The following is a 14606-nucleotide window of genomic DNA, read 5'->3' as shown; positions in this document are numbered from 1 at the left end:
TAGTGTTCGAACCTTGAGGGTCTGCCGGAACCCAAAATCCGACATTTGGCACGCCAGGTAGGGGTGCGCCGGAGCTTTCCCTTCAACCAACCCGCTCTCCGTCAACACCACGGTTCACCCTCATGATGGGCGACGCGCCGCTCGCTCCAGCCGCCGGCACCAGTATGGGGGCCAGGGGGCTCCGAGCCTTGGCCCCTGCCTTGCGGTAGGTGCAATGGCCGAACAAGTTCAAGCCAAAGATGCCACGTGCTACAATGGCACGGTCGATCCGTTGGCTTTCCTGTTGGCATACGAGGAGGCCGTCCTAGAGGCCGGGGGCGACGACAGGGTCATGGCCAACTGGTTTCCCATGGCCCTCACTGGTGTCCCGCGCATGTGGCTGCTCCACCTGCCGATGGCTTCCATGGCCTCCTAGGGGGAGCTGCGCGGCCTCTTCCTCACCCAGTATGCTGCACCGGCGCACCCAGTCGTCACAGCTCTCCTAGGCGGCTCGTAGGCACCACCTTTAGGCCACCACATCAAGTCATTCGTCTGCGAGATCGGCGCCGCTTCCGTGTCGCGCGGGGCGCCTCCGGGCTGGGCAGCACCTAAAGCCGATCTGGCCTTCACTTCAGATGATCACCCCTCCAACTCAGCCTGCTCGGGCGCGCTCCCAATGCTATGCACCCCCACCATCTGCAACGTGGCGGTCACCAAGACCCTCATCGACGGCGGTGCTAGCCTTAGCATGCTCTCGGTGGAGGCCTTTAGCCTCCTCCACATACCACCGGAGCAACTGCAGCCCAGCAAGCCCTTCTTGGGCGTTGGAGGCGGCTCCACCAGCTCCCTAGGGCAGATCCGCCTTCTGGTGACCTTCGGCACCTACGACAACTTTCGCACGGAGCTAATCGACTTCGACATCGCCCCCATCAGCCTCCCATACAACGCCATCCTTGGCTACCCAGCACTAGCCCGGTTCATGGCCGCAACTCACCTAGCATACAACCTCATGAAGATGCCCGGGAGTAGCGGCGTCCTCACCGTGTATGGGGACACAGGGGATGCATTGCAAGCGATCAAGCTTACCTTCAAGGCCGTGGCGGTGGCGCAGCCCACCGGCTCAGACGCCCCCGAGCCCAAGGGGGCTGCACCGGCCAAGAAGAAGCAGCTATTCACTCAGGACAAGGCGGAAACCAAGCAGATACTGGTCCACGAGGACGGATCTACCAGTGACACCTTCACCATAAGCGCCAACCTCGAGCCCGAACAGCAGGACGCCTTGGTGAAGTTCCTGCGCGCGAACAATAAGGTATTCGCGTGGGAACCTGATCAGCTAGCAGGGGTCCCGAGGGGCGTAATCGAGCATCACCTCAACATGTGCCCCAATGTTCGCCCAATGAAGAAGAAGGCGAGGCGGCAGTCCACTGAGAAGCAAGCTTTCATCGTCCAAGAGACCCGCAAGTTGGAGGCAGCGGGGGTCATTCGCGAGGTCCCCTACCCAGATTGGCTGGCTAACCCTGTTGTCGTGCCGAAGAAGGGGGGAAAGGAACGCATGTGTGTCGACTTCACCAACCTCAACAAGGCCTGCCCGCAGGATCCATTCCCACTCCCTCGCATCGACCAGATCGTCGACTACACCGTCGAGTGCGACCTGTTGTGTTTCCTGGATGCCTTCTCCGGCTACCACCAGATCAAGATGGCAGTAGAAGATGTGGAAAAGACTGCCTTCCTGACCTCGTGTGGAGTGTACTGCTATACGTGCATGCCATTCGGGTTGCGCAATGCCGGTGCGACCTTTCAGCGGCTGATGCACATCGCCTTGGGTCGGCAGCTCGGGAGGAATGCTGAGGCTTATGTTGATGACATTGTGGTAAAGTCTCGGGAGGCAAAAACCCTGATACAAGACTTGGAGGAAACCTTCACGAGCCTTAACGAAGTGGACCTACGGCTCAACCCGGAGAAGTGTGTGTTTGGAGTTCCCTCGGGCAAGCTCCTGGGTTTCCTCGTATCCCACCGGGGCATCGAGGCCAACCCAGAAAAGGTAAAAGCAGTCGAGGACATGAGCCCGCCAAAGACCCTCAGAGAGATGCAGAAGCTCACTGGGCGCGTGACCACACTAGGGCGTTTCATCTCCAAGCTGGGGGAACAAGCGTTGCCCTTCTTCAAGCTGATGAAGAAGAAGGGCCCCTTTGAATGGACTGAAGAGGCCGACAAGGCGTTCCAGGATCGCAAAAGGTACTTAACCAGCCCTCCGGTGATGGTGGCTCCGCGTCCTCAAGAGCCCCTGGTGCTCTACCTTGCGGCCACCCCTACTCTGCCAGTGTAGCCCTGGTGGCTGTTAGGGAGGAGTGTAGGACCAAGACTGCGGCAACCGTCCGGGTTAAATCAAGGCAGGACCAAGAGGGCTTCACAGAGACCGCGACTGCAGGCGAGAAGGACCAGCCACAGCAGGGACGCACACCCAGGACAGAAGAAGCCCCTCACCTAAGCAACCAGCCGCCGGGGGCTCCATTATCTCGAGAGGCGCCCCAGCCTCCGGAGGGCGCCGGCAGCGCCAGCACTCCCCACCTCGTCGAGCACCCTGTGTACTTCATCAGCACGGTGTTGCGGCACGCGAGGGCGCGGTACCCCATGCCTCAGAAACTCCTCCTCGCGCTGTTGGTAGCCTCGCGCAAGCTGCGGCACTATTTCCAAGGCCATTCCATCAAGGTCGTCTCAGCATATCCCTTGGAAAGGGTGCTCAGAAGCCCCAACTCAGCCGGAAGAGTCGTTGAGTGGAACATCGAGCTGCAAGCATTTCAGATAGAATTCAGCACAACCAGAGTCATCAAGGGGGCCGCGCTTGCGGACTTCATGGCGGAATGGGCGGAAGCGTCAGGCCTTGAGGCTAGCAAGGATCGATCACTCTCCCCAGGAAGCGAGGCACCGAACGGATGGGTCATGTACTTCGTCGGGGCGTTCTCCCGACACGGCGCGGGGGCTGGTGCGGTGCTCGTACCTCCCACTCAAGACAAACTCTACTACGCCGTGCAACTCTGTTTCCAGCATGGAGAAAAGGTCTCCAATAACATAGCAGAATACGAAGGCCTGATAGCAGGTCTGAAAGCCGCAGTCACCCTGGGGGTGAAGCATCTCACCATGAAGGGAGATTCACAGCTCCTCATCAACTTCTCCAACAAGGTATACGAGCCGAAGGACGAGCACATGGTAGCCTATCTCGCGGAAGTCCGCAGAATGGAGAAACAGTTCTGGGGGCTGGAGTTGCAGCATGTGCCTCGCGGCACCAATCAAGAGGCTGATGACATCGCCAAAAGGGCATCCAGACAGCTGCCACAGGAGCCCGGCGTCTTCGAGGAGCGGCTCTTCAAGCCCTCGGCGACGCCATCACTGTCAAGCACGGCGCAGCCTCGAGGGGAGCTCCCCCTGCCCCCTGCCTCGGGAGCCCCGGTCTGCGACCCGACCACAGGACCGCGCCTGCTCCTGGCACTGGAGCCTTAGGAGGGGTGCTGGATCACAGAGCTCAGGAGTTACCTGACACGAGGCACATTGTCGGAAAAGGAGGAGGAAGCGGAACGTGTGGCACGACAGGCCACGGCATACTGCCTTAAGGATGGAGAGCTCTACCGAAACGACCGAATGATGTGTCCCTATGCTGCATTTCTAGGGAGCAAGGGAAGGAGCTACTGGCAGACATACACGGTGGGGACTGTGGGCATCACTCGTCGTCACGAACTCTTGTTGGTAAGGCGTTCCGCAGCGGGTTCTATTGGCCCACGACACTCAATGACACTGTGGAACTGGTGAAAGCTTGCGAGGCCTGTCAATTCGCCAAGCAGATCCATCAGTCGGCGGGGGGTCTGCAGACTATACCCCTCTCGTGGCCATTCGCAGTCTGGGGGCTGGATATCCTAGGTCTGTTCCCTCGGGTGCCAGGAGGCTACTGCTACCTCTACGTCGTCGTGGACAAGTTCACCAAGTGGGCTGAGGTGGAAGTTGTCCGCACCTGTTGGAAATATGCCCTATTGGCAATAATAAAAGTATTATTATTATTATATTTCCTTGTTCATGATAATTGTCTTTTATTCATGCTATAACTATATTATCCGGAAATCGTAATACACGTGTGAATACATAGACCACAATATGTCCCTAGTGAGCCTCTAGTTGACTAGCTCGTTGTGATCAATAGTTAGTCATGGTTTCCTGGCTATGGACATTGGATGTCGTTGATAACGGGATCACATCATTAGGAGAATGATGTGATGGACAAGACCCAATCCTAAGACTAGCACAAAAGATCGTGTAGTTCATTTGCTAGAGCTTTGCCAATGTCAAGTATCTCTTCCTTCGACCATGAGAGCGTGTAACTCCTGGATACCGTAGGAGTGCTTTGGGTGTATCAAACGTCACAACGTAACTGGGTGACTATAAAGGTGCACTACAGGTATCTCCGAAAGTATCTATTGTTTTATGCGGATCGAGACTGGGATTTGTCACTCCGTGTAAACGGAGAGGTATCTCTGGGCCCACTCGGTAGGACATCATCATATGCGCAATGTGACCAAGGAGTTGATCACGGGATGATGTGTTACGGAACGAGTAAAGTGACTTGCCGGTAACGAGATTGAACAAGGTATTGGATACCGACGATCGAATCTCGGGCAAGTAACATACCGATAGACAAAGGGAATTGTATACGGGATCGATTGAGTCCTTGACATCGTGGTTCATCCGATGAGATCATCATGGAACATGTGGGAGCCAACATGGGTATCCAGATCCCGCTGTTGGTTATTGACCGGAGAACGTCTCGGTCATGTCTGCATGGTTCCCGAACCCGTAGGGTCTACACACTTAAGGTTCGATGACGCTAGGGTTATAGGGAATAGATATACGTGGTTACCGAATGTTGCTCGGAGTCCCGGATGAGATCCCAGACGTCATGAGGAGTTCCGGAATGGTCTGGAGGTAAAGATTTATATATGGGAAGTCCTATTTTGGCCACCGGAAAATGTTCGGGATTTTTCGGTATTGTACCAGGAAGGTTCTAGAAGGTTCCGGAGTGGGGCCCACCTGCATGGGGGGACCCACATGAACGTGGGTAGTGGGGGCAAGGCCCCACACCCCTGGTCAAGGCGCACCAAGATCCCCCCTTAGAAGGAATAAGATCATATCCCGAAGGGATAAGATCAAGATCCCTAAAAAGGGGGGATAACAATCGGTGGGGAAAGGAAAGGATGGGATTTCTTTCCTCCCACCTTTGCCAACGCCCCAATGGACTTGGAGGTTAAGAAATAATCCCCCTCCACCCCTATATATAGTGGGGAGGCGCATGGGAGCTGCACCCTTGCCCCTGGCGCAGCCCTCCCCCTCTCCCAAGTCCTCCTCCTCTCCCGCGGTGCTTGGCGAAGCCCTGCAGGATTGCCACGCTCCTCCATCACCACCACACCGTCGTGCTGCTGCTGGATGGAGTCTTCCCCAACCTCTCCCTCTCTCCTTGCTGGATAAAGGCATGGGAGACATCACCAGGCTGTACGTGTGTTGAACGCGGAGGTGGCGTCCGTTCGGCACTAGGATCTCCGGTGATTTGGATCACGACGAGTACGACTCCTTCAACCCCGTTCTGTTGAACGCTTCCGCTTAGCGATCTACAAGCGTATGTAGATGCACTCTCCTTCCCCTCGTTGCTAGTTTCTCCATAGATAGATCTTGGTGACACGTAGGAAAATTTTGAATTTCTGCTACGTTCCCCAAAAGTGGCATCATGAGCCAGGTTTATTGCGTAGATTCTTTGCACAAGTAGAACACAAAGTAGTTGTGGGCGTTGATGTTGTTCAATATGCTTACCGTTACTAGTCCAATCTTGTTTCGATGGTATTGTGGGATGAAGCGGCCCGGACCGACCTTACACGTACTCTTACATGAGACATGTTCCACCGACTGACATGCACTTGGTGCATAAGGTGGCTAGCGGGTGCCAGTCTCTCCCACTTTAGTTGGAACGGATTCGATGAAAAGGGTCCTTATGAAGGGTAAATAGCAATTGGCATATCACGTTGTGGTTTTGCGTAGGTAAGAAACGTTCTTGCTAGAAACCCATAGCAGCCACATAAAACATGCAAACAACAATTAGAGGACGTCTAACTTGTTTTTGCAGGGTATGCTATGTGATGTGATATGGCCAAGAAGAATGTGATGAATGATATGTGATGTATGAGATTGATCATGTTCTTGTAATAGGAATCACGACTTGCATGTCGATGAGTATGACTACCGGCAGGAGCCATAGGAGTTGTCTTTATTTATTGTATGACCTGCGTGTCATTGAACAACGCCATGTAATTACTTTACTTTATTGCTAACCGGTAGCCATAGTAGTAGAAGTAATAAGTTGGCGAGACAACTTCATGGAGACACGATGATGGAGATCATGATGATGGAGATCATGGTGTCATGCCGGTGACGATGATGATCATGGAGCCCCGAAGATGGAGATCAAAAGGAGCAAAATGATATTGGCCATATCATGTCACTATCTGATTGCACGTGATGTTTATCATGTTTATGCATCTTGTTTACTTAGAACGACGGTAGTAAATAAGATGATCCCTTACAAAAATTTCAAGAAGTGTTCTCCCCTAACTGTGCACCGTTGCTAAAGTTTGTCGCTTCTAAGCACCACATGATAATCGGGTGTGATGGATTCTTATGTTCACATACAACGGGTGTAAGATAGATTTACACACGCGAAACACTTAGGGTTAACTTGACGAGCCTAGCATGTACAGACATGGCCTCGGAACACAGAGACCGAAAGGTCGAGCATGAGTCGTATAGTAGATACGATCAACATGAAGATGTTCACCGATGATGACTAGTCCGTCTCACGTGATGATCGGACACGGCCTAGTTGACTCGGATCATGTAATCACTTAGATGACCAGAGGGATGTCTATCTGAGTGGGAGTTCATAAGATGAACTTAATTATCCTAAACATAGTCAAAAGACCTTTTGCAAATTATGTCGTAAGCTCGCGCTTTAGTTCCACTGTTTAGATATGTTCCTAGAGAAAATATAGTTGAAAGTTGAAAGTAGCGATTATGCGGACAGTAGAAAGCTTATGTCCTTAATGCACCGCTCAGTGTGCTGAACCCCAAACGTCGTTTGTGGATGTTGCGAACATCGGACATACACGTTTTGATAACTACGTGATAGTTCAGTTAAACGGTTTAGAGCTGAGGCACCAAAGACGTTTTTCGAAATGTCGCGGAACATATGAGATGTTTTGAGGTCTGAAATTGGGATTTCAGGCTCGTGCCCACGTCAAGAGGTACAAGACCTCCGACAATTTTCTTAGCCTGCAAACTAACAGAGAAAAGCTCAATCGTTGAGATTGTGCTCAGATTGTCTGAGTACAACAATCACTTGAATCGAGTGGGAGTTGATCTTCCAGATGAGATAGTGATCTTTTTCCAAAGTCATTGCCACCAAGCTGCTAGAGCTTCGTGATGAACTATAACATATCAGGGATAGATGATCTTTGAGGTATTCACGATGTTTGACACCGCTAAAGTAAAAATCAAGAAGGAGCATCAATTGTTGATGGTTGGTGAAACCACTAGTTTCAAGAAGGGCAAGGGCAAGAAGGGATACTTCATGAAACGGCAAATCAGCTGCTGCTCCAGTGAAGAAACCCAAGGTTGAACCCAAACCCGAGACTAAGTGCTTCTGTGATAAGGGGAATAGTCACTAGAGCGGAATTACCCTAGATACTTGGTAGATGAGAAGGCTGGCAAGGTCGATAGAAGTATATTGGATATATATTATGTTAATGTGTACTTTACTAGTAATCCTAGTAGCACCAGGGTATTAGATACCGGTTCGGTTGCTAAGTGTTAGTAACTCGAAACAAAAGCTACGGAATAAACGGAGACTAACTAAAGGTGAGCTGACGATACGTGTTGGAAGTGTTTCCAAGGTTGATATGATCAAGCATCGCACGCTCCCTCTACCATCGAGATTGGTGTTAAACCTAAATAATTGTTATTTGGTGTTTGCGTTGAGCATAGACATGATTGGATTATGTCTGTCGCAATACGGTTATTCATTTAAGGAGAATAATGGTTACTCTGTTAATTTGAATAATACCTTCAATGGTCTAGCACCTAAAAGGAATGGTTTATTGAATCTCGATCGTAGTGATACACATTTTCATGCCAAAAGATATAAGATAGTAATGATAGTACCACGTACTTGTGGCACTGCCATGTAAGTCATATTGGTATAAAACGCATGAAGAAGCTCCATGTTGATGGATCTTTGGACTCACTCGTTTTGAAAAGTTTGAGACATGCAAACCATGTCTATTGGTGTATACACATGAAGAAACTCCATGCAGATGGATCGTTTGGACTCACTTGATTTTGAATCACTTGAGATATGCAAATCATACCACATGGGCAAGATGACTGAAAAGCCTCGGTTTCAGTAAGATGGAACAAGGTAGCAACCTATTGGAAGTAACACATTTTGATGTGTGCAGTCCAATGAGTGCTGGGGCATGCAGTGAATATCGTTATGTTCTGACTTCACAGATGATTCGAGTAGATGTTGAGTATATTTACTTGATGAAACACAAAGTCTGAATTATTGAATGGTTCAAGTAATTTCAGAGTGAAGTTAAAGATCATTGTGACAAGAGGATAAAATGTCTATGATATGATCATAGAGATGAGTATCTGAGTTACGAGCTTTGGCACGCAATTAAGACACCGTGGAAATTGCTTCACAATTAATACCGCCTGGAACACCATAGTGTGATGGTGTGTCCGAACATCATAGTTGCACCCTATTGGATATGGTGCGTACCATGATGACTCTTATCGAATTACCACTATCGTTCATGGGTTATGCATTAGAGACAACCGCACTCACTTTAATAGGGCACCACGTAATTCCGTTGAGACGACACCTTTTGAACTATGGTTTGGAGAAACCTAAGTTGTCGTTTCTTAAAGGTTTGGGGCTGCGACACTTATGTGAAAAAGTTTCAGGTTGATAAGCTCGAACCCAAAGCGGATAAAATGCATCTTCATAGGACACCCAAAACGGTTGGGTATTCCTCCTAATTCAGATCCAAAAGCAATAGGGATTGTTTCTAGAAACGGGTCCTTTCTCGAGGAAAAGTTTCTCTCGTAAGAATTGAGTGGGAGGATGGTGGAGACTTGATGAAGTTAATAAACCGTCACTTCAACTAGTGTGTAGCAGGGCACATGAAGTTGTTCCCATGGCACCTACACCAATTGAAGTAGAAGCTTATGATAGTGATCATGAAGTTTCGGATCAAGTCACTAACGTACCTCGTAGGGTGACAAGGATGCGTAGTACTTCAGAGTGGTACGCAATCCTGTCTTGAAGGTCATGTTGCTAGATAACAATGAACCTACAAGCTATGGAGAAGCGATGGTGGGCCCGGATTCCGACAAATGGTTAGAAGCCATGAAATCCGAGATAGGATCCATGTATCAGAACAAAGCATGGACTTTGGTGGACTTGCCCGATGATAGGCAAGCCATTGAGATAAATGGATCTTTAAGAAAAGACGGACGTGGACGGTAATGTTACCGTCTATGAAGCTCAACTTGTGGCGAAGAGTTTTTCACAAGTTCAAGGAGTTGACTACGGTGAGATTTTCTCACCCGTAGCGATGCTTAAGTCCGTCGGAATCATGTTAGCATTAGCTGCATTTATGAAATCTGGCAAATGGATGTCAAAACGAGTTTCCTTACCAGTCTTCGTAAGGAAAGGTTGTATGTGATACAATCAGAAAGTTTTTGTCGATCCTAAGGATGCTAAAAGGTATGCTGGCTCCAGCGATCCTTCTAAGGACTGGAGTAAGCATCTCGGAGTTGGAATGTACGCTTTGATGAGATGATCAAAGATTTTGGGTTTATATAAAGTTTATGAGAAACTTGTATTTCCAAAGAAGTGAGTGGGAGCGCTATAGAATTTCTGATAAGTATATGTTGTTGACATATTGTTGATCAGAAATGATGTAGAATTTTTGGAAAGCATACATGGTCATTTGAAAGGTGTTTTTAAATAGAAAACCTGGATTAAGCTACTTGAACATTGAGCATCGAGATCTATAAGGATAGATCAAAATGCTTAATAATACTTTCAAATGAGCACATACCTTGACATGATCTTGAAGGTGTTCAAGATGGATCAGTCAAAGAAGGAGTTCTTGCCTGAGATGTAAGGTATGAAGTTAAGAGTTAAAGCTCGACCACGGCAGAAAAGAGACAAAGGACGAAGGCCGTCCCCTATGTTTCAGACGTAGGCTCTATAGTATGCTATGCTATGTACCGCACTGGAAGTGTGCCTTGCCATGAGTCAGTCAAGGGGTACAAGAATGATCCAGGAATGGGGATCATTGGACAGCGGTCAAAATTGTCCTTGGAGTAAATAAGGACATATTTCTCTATTATGGAGGTAATAAAGAGTTCGGCGTAAGGGGTTACGTCGATGCAAGCTTTAACACCTATCCGAGTGACTCTGAGTAGCAAACCGGATACGTATAGTGGAGCAACCATTTCGAATAGCTCCAAGTGGAGCGTGGAAGCAGCGTTTACAATATGACCTAGAAATTTCCAAAGCACACACGGATCTGCAAGGTTCAGACCCGATGACTCGAAACCTCTCTCACAAGCAAAACATGATCAAACATAAAACTCATTGAGTGTTAATCACATAGTGATGTGAACTAGACTACTAACTCTAGTAAACTCTTGGGTATTAGTCACATGGCGATGTGACCTGTGAGTGTTAATCACATGGCGATGTGAATTATTGACTCTAGTGCAAGTGGGAGACTGTTGGAAATATGCCCTAGAGGCAATAATAAAAGTATTATTATTATATTTCCTTGTTCATGATAATTGTCTTTTATTCATGCTATAACTGTATTATCCGGAAATCGTAATACACGTGTGAATACATAGACCACAATATGTCCCTAGTGAGCCTCTAGTTGACTAGCTCGTTGTGATCAACAGATAGTCATGGTTTCCTGGCTATGGACATTGGATGTCGTTGATAACGGGATCACATCATTAGGAGAATGATGTGATGGACAAGACCCAATCCTAAGACTAGCACAAAAGATCGTGTAGTTCATTTGCTAGAGCTTTGCCAATGTCAAGTATCTCTTCCTTCAACCATGAGAGCGTGTAACTCCTGGATACCGTAGGAGTGCTTTGGGTGTATCAAACGTCACAACGTAACTGGGTGACTATAAAGGTGCACTACAGGTATCTCCGAAAGTATCTATTGTTTATGCGGATCGAGATTGGGATTTGTCACTCCGTGTAAACGGAGAGGTATCTCTGGGCCCACTCGGTAGGACATCATCATATGCGCAATGTGACCAAGGAGTTGATCACGGGATGATGTGTTACGGAACGAGTAAAGTGACTTGCCGGTAACGAGATTGAACAAGGTATTGGATACCGACGATCGAATCTCGGGCAAGTAACATACCGATAGACAAAGGGAATTGTATACGGGATCGATTGAGTCCTTGACATCGTGGTTCATCCGATGAGATCATCGTGGAACATGTGGGAGACAACATGGGTATCCAGATCCCGTTGTTGGTTATTGACCGGAGAACGTCTCGGTCATGTCTGCATGGTTCCCGAACCCGTAGGGTCTACACACTTAAGGTTCGATGACGCTAGGGTTATAGGGAATAGATATACGTGGTTACTGAATGTTGTTCGGAGTCCCGGATGAGATCCCGGACGTCACGAGGAGTTCCGGAATGGTCCGGAGGTAAAGATTTATATATGGGAAGTCCTATTTTGGCCACCGGAAAATGTTCGGGATTTTTCGGTATTGTACCGGGAAGGTTCTAGAAGGTTCCGGAGTGGGGCCCACCTGCATGGGGGGACCCACATGAACGTGGGTAGTGGGGGCAAGGCCCCACACCCCTGGTCAAGGCGCACCAAGATCCCCCCTTAGAAGGAATAAGATCATATCCCGAAGGGATAAGATCAAGATCCCTAAAAAGGGGGGATAACAATCGGTGGGGAAAGGAAAGGATGGGATTTATTTCCTCCCACCTTTGCCAACGCCCCAATGGACTTGGAGGGCAAGAAATAATCCCCCTCCACCCCTATATATAGTGGGGAGGCGCATGGGAGCTGCACCCTTGCCCCTGGCGCATCCCTCCCCCTCTCCCAAGTCCTCCTCCTCTCCCGCGGTGCTTGGCGAAGCCCTGCAGGATTGCCACGCTCCTCCATCACCACCACACCGTCGTGCTACTGCTGGATGGAGTCTTCCCCAACCTCTCCCTCTCTCCTTGCTGGATCAAGGCATGGGAGACGTCATCGGGCTGTACGTGTGTTGAACGCGGAGGTGCCGTCCGTTCGGCACTAGGATCTCCGGTGATTTGGATCACGACGAGTACGACTCCTTCAACCCCGTTCTGTTGAACGCTTCTGCTTAGCGATCTACAAGGGTATGTAGATGCACTCTCCTTCCCCTCGTTGCTAGTTTCTCCATAGATAGATCTTGGTGACACGTAGGAAAATTTTGAATTTCTGCTACGTTCCCCAACAGCACCATCCCCGTAGGCTCCGCGGTCAAGTTCATCAAGGGCCTCGTGAGCCGATTCGGGGTGCCGAACCGCATCATCACCGACAACGGTTCACAGTTCAGCAGTAACCTTTTCAAAACATATTGTGCTAACCTTGGAACGCAGATATGCTACACTTCGGTGGTGCACCACAAAGCAACGGTCAGGCTGAGCGGGCCAACGCGGAGGTCTTGAGGGGCCTCAAAACCAGGACCTTCAAGAAGAAGCCGGAGGCCTACGGCAGGGGCTGGTACGACGAGCTCCAGTCTATGGTGTGGTCAATCCGCACGACTGCAACCAAGCCGACTGGCGAGACCCCGTTCTTTCTGGTCTATGGAGCTAAAGCCGTCCTCCCTCACGAGGTCAGGCGTCGTTCCGCACGGGTCCTGGCGTTCGATGAAGCGCAGCAGGACGCCATGCGGGGGACGGACCTCGTGCTGGGGGAAGAGCATTACCGAGAGGCCCCACTGCGGGCAGCAAGATACCAACAAGCACTGCAGTGGTACCACTGTCGCAACATCCGCCCCAGGACTCTTGAGGTAGGGGATCTCGTGCTCAGACGGGTTCTCTCCAGGGAGGGACTGCACAAGCTCTCTCCCATGTGGGAGGGCCCATTCAAGGTTGTTCATGTTTCCAGGCCCGGCTCCGCACACTTGGAGACCCAGGAGGGGGTGCCCATCCAGAACGCGTGGAACATCCAACATCTCTGAAGATTTTACCCATGAAAAAGGCCCGGTGCGTGTGAAGAAGGCGAACGCCTATGAAGTAGCCGCGTTTTGGAAAAGGCCCGGTGCCTGTGAAGAAGGCGAATGCCTGTGAAGTAGCCGCATTTTGGAAAAGGCCCAGTGCCTGTGAAGAAGGCGAATGCCTGTGAAGTAGCCGCATTTTGGAAAAGGCCCGGTGCCTGTGAAGAAGGCAAACGCCTGTGAAGCTCGCTGCCCGTGACACTCTCACGTAATAATCAGTGGGGCTGTACACGCCCCAGAGTCTCCAGAGAGCCGCCCTCGGGCCTCGGGGGCTCCCTCCCACGCCTAGTGGCAGCACTTAGCTCCGCGTTGGTGAGAAGACGTCGAAGACTAGATTAGGTGCCGGACGTGGCTTCTTTCATTTGCTTTCCGCAGTTGGCTTGTTCGTTTCTATTTGAAGTTTTTCTGAAGTTGTTGCCATTTCGAACTTGCGCCCCTCGTCCATTTCACTTATTTGTTTCGTTTTCTCTCATGCGAAGTCTCACGAGGGAGGAGCATGGGCACCCTTGCGAGTGTTTTTCTGCCCAGTGATTCGGAACTTCCCTGTTCGAGTCCGCTGCGGGAGCACCCCTCCCATTCCGTGCCCCACAGGCATCGCGACACGATCATGGGGCTTGAGTTGGTTCCCCTTGCTACCAAGGCTGGAGACTACCCCTGCTGACTAAACTCTGCAGGACACAAGGCGCAGGACGAGGCCCTAGCCTCGGGAGGCGAGGACCATGACGAGCCCCCCCAAGTAAGTGATTTCCATGCATAGACACACAGAACAAAAACATAGCACATAAACAGTAGAAACAATGCACCAATTAAACAGCAACAGTTCAGCATGCCCCGTGGGGCATCGGATTACATTCTTTTCACGCAGGAGAGAAAGGAAAGCAAAAGGGGGGACGACTTGCCCGGCGCCAACTCTCAGCGGAGGCTCGTACTGCCTCCGGAGCTCAGCTGGATTCTGCCTCCCGCTTCACCGGAGCGCGGCGTCAGGCCGACCCGCTGCCCTCTCCCAGGCGAGCGCGACAACAAGGGGGATGGTCGCGACCGCCACTGGAGGAGCTCTCGTCCGAGGGGGAGTCACCAGAGCTTGGCGGGCCTCGGGCATCGCTGCCCGCGCGCCCTCCGCCACCTTCACCCTGACCAATGCTGGGGCTGGGCGCGCGGCCGCGGTCATCATCTTCGGGGCAGCATCCGGCACGACGACTGTCTTCCCTGAACACCCTCACGTAGAGGGTGGCATCGTCGT

The sequence above is a fragment of the Triticum aestivum genome, chromosome 4B (genome assembly GCF_018294505.1).
Source record: "Triticum aestivum cultivar Chinese Spring chromosome 4B, IWGSC CS RefSeq v2.1, whole genome shotgun sequence".
Classification (NCBI taxonomy): Eukaryota; Viridiplantae; Streptophyta; class Magnoliopsida; order Poales; family Poaceae; genus Triticum; species Triticum aestivum.
Note: the sequence above shows the minus strand (reverse complement) of the source record.